The sequence below is a fragment of the Amblyomma mixtum genome, chromosome 6 (genome assembly GCF_055824585.1).
Source record: "Amblyomma mixtum isolate Tamu chromosome 6, ASM5582458v1, whole genome shotgun sequence".
NCBI lineage: Eukaryota > Metazoa > Arthropoda > Arachnida > Ixodida > Ixodidae > Amblyomma > Amblyomma mixtum.
Window position 1 is genome coordinate 134,747,691 of NC_143017.1, and position 9,822 is coordinate 134,757,512.

At 48.0% G+C, this 9,822-nt stretch overlaps 1 protein-coding gene across 1 annotated transcript in view; it reads right to left on the reverse strand.

Moving 5' to 3' along the window:
• Positions 1-367, reverse strand: part of LOC149340460 (acetylcholinesterase-like) — a 147,239-nt gene extending 146,872 nt beyond the window's left edge. Inside the window, exon 1 of the mRNA XM_089551262.1 lies at positions 147-367. The gene's annotated coding sequence lies outside the window, so the exon portion shown is untranslated. The remainder of the gene's footprint in view (positions 1-146) is intronic.
• Between the last annotated feature and the right edge of the window lie 9,455 nt (positions 368-9,822).

The following is a 9,822-nucleotide window of genomic DNA, read 5'->3' on the forward strand; positions in this document are numbered from 1 at the left end:
GAAATTTTCTTTGTCTAATGCACTTTCTAACACGCAGCGACTGTATACACGAACAGTAGCTAACGTCTCGCATCTAGTCCGTCCGATAGTCACATCAAAAGTGGCAGAGACAAAGCAAAAGAAAGAAAACTGCAGGCTGCGCTTACCAAGGCTCGGCTGCGTGACTATGACTAGCCTTTTCCTTGCGGCGAGAGACGAAGCAAAAGATAACGCCACCCGCAATCTAAGCTGAGCATCGAGGCTCCCTAGTCGAGGAGGGACCACAGGCGTTTCGAATTGGGTGCCGCAGCCTAGGCGACACGTCATCAGCAGATGTTGCTTTTGCACTAGATTTCCTGCACTCCCCATGCGCCGACGCTTATGAAGCAGAACGAATATAATTAATGAAGGGACGACGACAGAGCGAGAAGAGCTCTTTTCACTCGTCTCTATCGTCGTCCCTTCCTTAATTTTATTCGCGCTGTTACATACGCTTTAATGAACTATACATCAAAGCAAGCAACCATTATTTATGCGCCGCGAAGCTTCGTTGATTAAAAAGTCAGTTAGTATTAATCAGCTAACTAATTAGCACGTTTTTAGCGCTAAAGCGCTACTTCACTCACAAAGCTGAAAAACCCGAGGTATGTGTGAAGCCTCAACCTTTGATCTTTGACCGAGCGGAGGCCTTGCGTAGCTGCTTCGTCAACGCGCGCGGCTGCCGATAAGATCTGGCACGCGGTTGCCTTGTGAGGCGGTATTGCGTCAAGTGCTTTCGCACGTCCTGCTCGATTCAGATACGTTAAAACCCTACCTTTTTTTTTTTTTTTACAATTAATGACGTCTGCCGCAGCTGAGAGTTTCCTCCAGTAGCGTTTTTCTCTCGAAAAGCTATTTTTAAGATTTGTTGAAAGTGTTCACTGAAACCACACATCTCCATTAGGTGCTTGGATGCCATGACTTTAATTTAGAAACTCTGTGACTGGATGCCACATTTCCACTCAAAAGCCACCGGAAGCCACAGGACGGCTTGTCCCGGAAGTCTGGTGTCTGCTACGTATTTAAATGCAAAAAGTCGCGTTCCTCGTCCTTTCGTTTGCAGATTTTGGATTTTTTTCTCGTGTAATAGCTGTTGCTATATCAAAGGAATAAGCAAGCTGAACGCGAGAAATGAGAGCGTCTTTTGGAGAACCCTGTAATTTCAGACAGACCGAGGAAAGCAGACATGCAGGTTTCACCCTGCCGAGGCAAAGGGGTACGCAAGTACAGGGTGGTCAAAAAATCCCAGGCCGCTCCGAACAGCCGCGGAGCCGCTGCTCTCCGCTATCGGGGCGCTGTTATCGCACGCGTGTCTCGCCGCGCACTCAGAGGAGGTGATTCTCCCTCTCTCTCTCTCGCACTCCACGATAACAAAGCAGTGAACAAGACGGTCAGGAGCATCGTTTGTCAGGAGCGCGCTTCACGCTTCGATTTTCGAGATTTCCGCACTCGGCTGCGGTGCAGCACGTCGCGGAGCAGACGACCATTTGAGGAATGTGACGTGCGCTGCTGGTGGCCGTATTTAATTGGATTTCGTCTGCTTCTTCCAACTTCTCAGCTTCCTGGCGTACGATATAATGCATCGTAATGCATATAATGCGTACGATATAAGGGTTACATCAAGGTCCCAGTCATTGTTGGACTTGGTTTTCTTATCCCCTAAAGTGGCAGACCACATTATATCTGTCAAGCCGGGTTTATCTGACCACAAGATGATCTGTTTGAATGTGCGGTTGAACACACAAGTCCGCAAAAAATCGCATGTTTTAATACGGGTCAAAGACTACAGCCGGGCAGACGATACGTCTATCTTAGACGTCTTAGAAGAAAACTTGAATCAGTTTGCAACATCATCACACCATGAAAGTGTCGAGGAATTGTGGCAACGTTTTAAGGGCACACTAAAATATTGCATTGATAAGTTTGTTCCCACTCGCTCAAAGAAATCGAAGCAGCTCAATCCTTGGATCACTAGAGAGATCATTCAGTTAAAGCGCAAGGTAAAAAGGCTACGAAAGCAAAAAAATAGAGCGACAGAACTTTCAAACATCAAAAAGAAGCTCAAAACAGTGTTATTGGATTCGAAAAAAACTTTCTTCAATACAACACTGACTAATTTTCTCACAAGCTCACCACAAAAGTTCTGGCGATATTTTTCAGCGAAAAAGAACGCAATCACACAGGTAATGGATGGGAACGATGAGGTGACTGATAAAACCGATATTGCAAATCTGTTTAATGATTTCTTCCAGTCGGTCTTCAGTAGGGATGATAATGACATTGAGAGTGATCATACAACAATTTACACGTTGCCGTACTCAATGCACGAGATTCGCATCAATAGGGAGGGCATCTGTCAGCAGCTGCTGTCTCTGGACCCGAAGAAATCGAGCGGTCCCGATGAAATACCGACGGAATTCCTTAAACGGTATGCTGAGTGGTTATCATATTATTTGCAAATTTTATTTGAAAAGTCATTGCGGGATCATTCTTTACCTCGTGACTGGCGCAGCGCAATAGTAGTTCCGGTATTTAAAGGCGGTAATCGACTTCTTGTAAAAAACTACAGGCCAGTTTCACTCACTTCCGTATGTTGCAAGGTTTTTGAACACATAATAGCTAAACACATCCTTCATTTTTTAGAAATAAATGACCTATTGTGTCCATTTCAGCATGGTTTTCGGACCGGCCTTTCGACAGTGACGCAGTTAATTGAAACAGTGAACGACTTTTGCAAGGCTATAGATGAACGTCAGCAGGTAGATGTGGTCTGTGTAGACTTCTCGAAGGCTTTCGATAAAGTTCCGCATCATAAGCTTCTTTTTAAACTACGCAGATTAGGAATCGCTGAAAATATAGTACTATGGATTCAGGCCTATCTAAGTAACCGCTGTCAAGTCGTCAAAATAGAAAGTGCAGTATCGAATAGGCGTGAAGTTCTGTCGGGGGTGCCACAGGGCTCCGTTTTAGGTCCGCTTTTGTTTTTATTGTATATAAATGATATTTCTGCTATCGTCGAATCGCCTGTCAGAATGAAACTTTTTGCCGATGATTGTTTAATTTACTCTCCTGTGGCTTCCCCGGCAGATCAGATGAACATAAATAGATGTCTTCAGTCGTTAAACTCGTGGTGCCTGAAATGGGGTATGGAAATAAACTACCAAAAATCTAATTACATGCAAGTAACAAGGAAGCAGAATGTTATGATGTTTCGATACAATATCGGTGAAAATTCCTTAGATCAAGTAAAGTGTCTCAAGTACTTGGGAGTGACATTAACAAATAATCTTGACTGGCGCACCCATATTGAAAATGTCTATTTAAAAGCCTACCAGAAGGTCTGTTTCCTGAGGAGGAAGTTGCCGAATGCGACTAGAGAAATTAAATTGATTGCGTACAAGACGTTCGTGCGGCCAATACTAGAGTACGCAAGTGCAGTGTGGAGTCCTCATCAAAAGGGTTTAAAACGGAAACTGGAAAGATTGCAAAGGATGTCAGCACGTTTTATATGCTCTAAATACCGCCGCACTGATTCAGTCACAGCAATGCTAAAAGAGTGTCAGCTAGAATCACTAAAAGTAAGAAGACTAAAGCAGAAATTGAAACTTTTTTTTCTGATAATGAATGATAAAGTCAAAGTTAATAAACATCACTATGTTGCACCTCCCCTGAAGCGTTGCCCTCGGAAAAATCACAGTAAGGTATTACAACCTATTATTACACGTACTGATGTCTATCGCTACTCCTTTTTTCCCAATGCTGTAGAAATTTGGAATCAACTACCAAGTGACGTTGTGGACCAAACAGATGTAGACAAATTTGTGATAGGTGTGAACGCGTTCCTGGAAGATTGCTGTGCAAATCTGTAATTCTGTGCATTTGAGTGTTTCTTTTTTTAGCGAAGAGAATTACACTTGTGTCTGTATATGTTTCCCTCCCTGTAATGACCCTCATGCAGAGGGTTAACAGTATGAATAAATAAATAAAATAAATAAATATACATTCACCTAAGCGACGCGACTGCGAAGCCCTGCTGCATACAGTCTCCTGCGAATGGTCGGCAGTAACACATGTAGACCCAGCTCCTGCCGAGTTTCTTCGATGGTCAATGTCGGTTGAATATTAGCAGCGGCCACAATCCATAGGTCTTCTTCAGGGGTGGTGGCTGAAGGCCGCCCTTTTCTTGGATCATCCTCAATGCGCTGTTTATCTCGATATGCGCACACTATTCGGTCCACTGAGAACCTCGAGCACCCAATTATCCGAACAATTTCTCGGCGGCTGCGACCTGCAATAGCAAGCGCAATTGTGCGCAACCGTGTGCCCCTGTCAATGCGTGGCATGGCGTCCGCTTTTCGCGACGACTACATTCCAACTGGGTAACCGGCGAAGCCCGAGTAGAATTTAGCGCCCACTAAGTGCGTGAATGGTCTCTCCAATTTCACAGATTCAATGCTCTTTGAGAACGAAACACAGCTTCACTCTTTCGAACCGCTGACACAGTGCCACGACACCCTCAATATGACAAATGCACTAATCATTAGCCGCATTACATATCACCTTCCATACCACATACTCACTCAGCGGCAAAGACAACAGGCAGACATCCTAATACGCACGGCTGTCACCTCTGCCTTACGTCTTCCACGGACGGTTAGCACGAAACGTCTCCTGGCCACTGGTACCCACAATACAGTGATGGAATTAATAGAGGCTCAGCGCACCAACCAATTAGTCCGCCTGAGTCGCACGGAAACAGGACAATGCCTACTGCGACAGCTACGTCTCAATCCACCAATTCCCACCCCAACAAGTCCTACACCTTACATTATTTCTCTGCGCACGCAGGATCACATATATCAGAAGCCCCTGCCGCGCAATATGAGTGCTAGTCTCCATCACGGTAGGCGGCAGGCACGAGCGAGCTATTACACGAAAACATACAGCAACCGCTCCGATATCCTTTATGTCGACGCGGCACAAAATTCTAAACCAGGATATTTCACGGCAGTCGCAGCCTATGAAGACGGCACAGTGGGGGCCGCTGCCACTATTCGAACTAATTCGCCTGCAGAGGCGGACTTGCTCTGGCCCACTCCATCATCGACAAAAACATAACAGAAATTTGCACAGATTCACAGGCCGCGTACCGCCACTACCTACAGGGCGTGGCGACTCCGGCAACACACCGTATTCTTACCACGGCCACCTCTCTCGACCGAACGGTTACTCTGTCGTGGGTCCCTGGGCATGCCTCGATCCCCGGTAATGAGCGCGTTCATGCGCTGGCCCGAGAACTCTCCTCCCGGACCCCGGAGGATCAGGCACCCAACCCTGCGCAAGAAGCCCCTTCGGTCCTCTCTACATATCACCAAATTACCACATTTTACAAATTCAGCCGCATGACACTGCCACCACCCCACAGTACCTTGTCGCCCTTATCCAGCGCTACATGGCGGCAATTACAGACAGGCTGCTTTATTTCACCCCACCGCCTCTCATGCTTTCATCCCACCTTTCCTCCTGATTGTAACACCTGTGGCGTGCCCAAATCCACACTTTTCTATTACCTTTGGGAATGTCCTTCCCCAAAGGCAGTATCCCCCATCCCCAATCCCACTCATTCTTCCTGGGAGGCTGCTTTACGGACCGCTCAGCCCGCCGGCCAGATATGGCTAGTGGATCGGGCTTTACGTGAAGCACTAGCCCGTGGACTCCTGGACCAGTAGGGGACCACACTGGAAGATTTTTTTTTTGTGTGTAATAAAGTTGTTTCCATCCATCCATGGCAGTGATAAGCTTGCAGTTAAGCGCGCCGATTCATTCCTCGCCTCCGCGTCACTTTCCTCAAATGGTCGTCTGCTCCGCGACGCGCTGCACCGCAGCCGAGTGCGGAAATCTCGAAAAGCGAAGCGTGAAGGCGCGCTCCTGTCCGTCTTGTTCGCTGCTTTGTTGTTGTTGAAAACATTTATTGAGAAAAGTAAAAGAAAGTAAGAAAATGAAAGGTTACCGAACGGGTGGTGTCCTCATTTTAGGACCCCAGTGGCTATCGCTGCAGCCCGGGCTTGTTTGATCAGCTGTTGCTGAATGGCAAGGTCCGAGCTGAGCAGAGTGGCCTCCCACTGCTCCATTGTTTTAGGGAATTTTAGTTCCAATGGTTTTGGCCCAACGCACCCACTTGTAATGTGGTATGTTGTGGTATGTTCTTCGCACCACGGGCAGGAGCCTTCGTAACGGCCCGGGAAAATAATGTGGTACTTATATGGATTAGGAAAGGTGTCGGTCTGGAGTTGCCTCCATTCGCGCGCCTACTGAGCATTTAGCCTTTTATGCGGTGGGGGGTATTGCTGGCGAGGCGTTCTAAAGTATTGGAGCCGTGCACTGTAGGCAGTGGGGATTTCGGGGGTGGTGGTGTCCTGGTCGGGGGTGTCTGTCGCTCGGTTGGTGTGCCCTCGAGCTGACAGGTCCGCGGCCTCGTTTCCCTCGAGCCCCGAGTGCCCCGGAGCCCATGTGATTTCGTGTCGGAGTTCGGAATTGTGTACAGGGGAAGTCGTTGCAAATATGGTCAACTTTTTGGGGATTCTTCCTGCGAGAAGAAGTCGACATGCCGCCTGGGAGTCCGACACAATCTTCACTTCTTTGCCGTGCGTATCTCCGTACTGGACGGCGAGCGCTATCGCGGCCGTTTCAGCTTCAGTGACCGTGCAGTGCCTCAGGGAAACGCTGGCCACTTATTGAAATGTCGAGTCCACCACCACTTCCGTGGCGCGCGTGGCGTCTCTGTGTAGGGCGGCGTCTACGTATAGAGTATTAAAGCTGCGGGCGACTGTGCGCTTTAAGTAGTCGATCCGAGCGTTGCGTCGGCCCTCGTTGTGCGAGCGTGACATGTTCTTGGGTAGTGGATTGACATGGACTCTATTGCGGTACTTGGGTGAAAGTTTTTCCGTCGACTCGATGACTTGGAGATCGGCCGGGAAGCCGATTCTAATGAGTATCTGCCTGCCGGTTTCCGTGCGAAGGAGTCGCTCTCGCTGTGCGAGGAGGAGAGTCTCTGATTTCGTCGAAGGTGTTGCGAAGCCCCAGTGCTTCGAGTTTGGTGTTGGTCGTATACGGGGGTAGTCCGAGGGCGTGTTTGTATGCCGTGCGGATCAGCGTGTCCGCCTTCTTGAAGTCTTGTCTGAGAAGAGCGTGATACGGAAGACCGTAAGAGATGCGGCTGAGGACAAGCGCCTGCACCAGTCTTATTGTGTCTTCTTCTCGCATGCCCTTTCTGTTCCTGGCCACGCGGCGTATCATTCGGGCGATTTGCTGGGTGGCGTGGAACAGTAGCTTGAAGGTGTGTGTGGCTTTGCGGTCGCTTTGTATCCAGAGACCGAGTATGCGGACTAGAGAAGTTTCCTTAACCTGGGTACCATGAAGTAGGACGTTGATCGGGGTGTCTTGGGATTTGTACGCAAACCCCTTGACTCTGATTATTTCTGATTTTTCAGGGGCACATCGCAGGCCACGGCATATCGCTTCTCTTTCGACGCATGTCGCCGCCACTTGTAGCGCTTGTTCCTTGTCCGCCAAAGAGCCTTTGGTGGTCCAGATGGTGATATCGTCCGCGTACAGAGTGAATCCAATGTCGGGAACTTCTTGCAGGGCCTTTGCCATTCCAATCATGGCGACGTTAAATAGGAGAGGGGAGATGATGGATCCCTGAGGCGTGCCCTTGTTGGGCATGCTCTTGATGTCGGAGCGCGTTTCGCCTATGCCAATGGTGGCCGTGCGGTTCGAGAGGAAATTCTTGATGTATTGGAATACCCGTTCACCACAGTGGAGGTTATTCAGTTCGTTCAGGATAGCGTCATGCGAGACGTTGTCGAAAGCTCCCTTGAGATCGAGAGCCATGACGACGTGTTCGGATTCTCTCGGGATGCCGACAAGGACCTCGTTATGAAGAAGGAGGAAGGCGTCTTGCGTAGAGAGACCCGCCCGGAATCCCAGCATCGATGGGTGGAAAAGGTTGTTTTCTTCTAAATAGTTTTGGAGTCTTGTTTGCACTACTCGTTCGTACAGCTTGCCGAGGCACGATGTAAGCGAGATGGGTCGGAGGGCTTTGTTATCGTGGAGAGCGAGAGAGAGGGAGCGTCACCTCCTCTCAGCGCATACCCTCGCAATCCGAGCGCGGCGAGACGCGCGTGCGATAACAGCGCCCCGATAGCGGAGAGCAGCTACTCTGCGGCTGTTCGGAGCGGCCTGGGATTTTTTGACCACCCCGTACATAATACACTGCGTTTTTGTCTTCCGAGCGCAAAGGAGCACAAGTGGAATGACGATGACGTTCACCTTAAACCGAATTCTCGCAAGGCAGAGAAAAGGTGCACGATGGCGGAAATCCCGACAGACGTCCCTCGAAAAGCCGCTCGTTAAATAGCTGCTTAGTTTATTCAGTTCCAAGTTGCAGGCAGCTGATCCTCGTCTTGTCAATGGAGGGTGGTGATTATAGCTTTAAATTTACCTACCAGACGTGCTTTTAACCTCTTATTCCATCATCATCAGCCCGACTATGCGCACTGCACGGCAAAGGCCTCTCCCATGTCTCTCCAATTAACCGTCCTTTGCCAGCTGCGGCCACTGTATACCCGCAAACTTCTTTATCTCATCCCTCCCTCCCCTCCCTGCATTGTCAGAGACAGCTCCCTCCCTGCATTGTCACGTTAGCAGACTCATGAGAATCCACCGATGCCATTGGCTGGACGGGAATCCTTTGTCGGGGAAAAGCCGTTTCGTTCTCGAGTTGTATCCGAATACAGCCTGGAAGCAGCTGTGTTTCTCCTCCTCCTCTCCTCAGTCCTCGCTCGCAAAGGTCAAATTGGGGTTTTTGCGAGAATGTGGGTAGTAGTGCTGCTGTGCTAAAAAGCGTATTATCAAGAAGCGTCTCGGGATGTTGAAGCGGTACCTCTGTCATGTGGTAGCTATTTTTTTGTGTGAGTTATGGTTTAAGGTCACTAAAAAAAACTATGTAAAAAGTCTTCAGTGCAAACATTTCAGCTGTTTTTCAAGACTATCCTCACACATCGTATTAACAATTTTGTTCCCAAAGCCAATAATTAGTTTAGGAATTGGTTCAACCAAGAAAGTTTGGAGAATGAAAAAAATACCACTACGTAAGAAAATATCTGTTCGCTTTTAACAAGAGTTTCTACGTTTTTTAAAACCTTGGTCACATTCAGCTGGGAAACCTGGTATATACATGCAAAAACAGTCAAGTACCATTAACTTGAACACTGAATACATGATCACTAAATGGCAAGAAACCTGCACATGTACCACAGATTTGACAAGCAAATAAAGAAGTCTACGGCATCTGTACAGGTTATGAAACCGGGATTTACCAGTTTCAGAGAAAATGTGTCAAAATATGGTTCTCCAGCCCATATGAAAACTCAAAAAGTGAAGTGGCAGTGAAAAGCAGGAACTTAGTGCAGACTTCCTTTGGCAAAACCGTCTGGAAGAAAAACAGCAGTTACTTTCGAGTGGCCCACAACAGCACACTTTCCAAAATTTTTCAGCAAGCTGCAAGACAGCGGATCTCCATGCACCACAATAGCAAAGCTGCAGCTGCATTAAAGTTCCTGAATTCAGAAGTGCTCTCCTCTTTTACAGGGAACATCAAACTTTGGTCAATTAGGCTTTAAGAGATGGCCAAGGAAGAGGAAACAGTATGCAGACGCCTACTCAACAAACAGCAGTTTTTGGCTTCAGATCAGAAACTTTGCAATGTAGAAATGTAGAAAAAGACACCCCAACAACACCGGC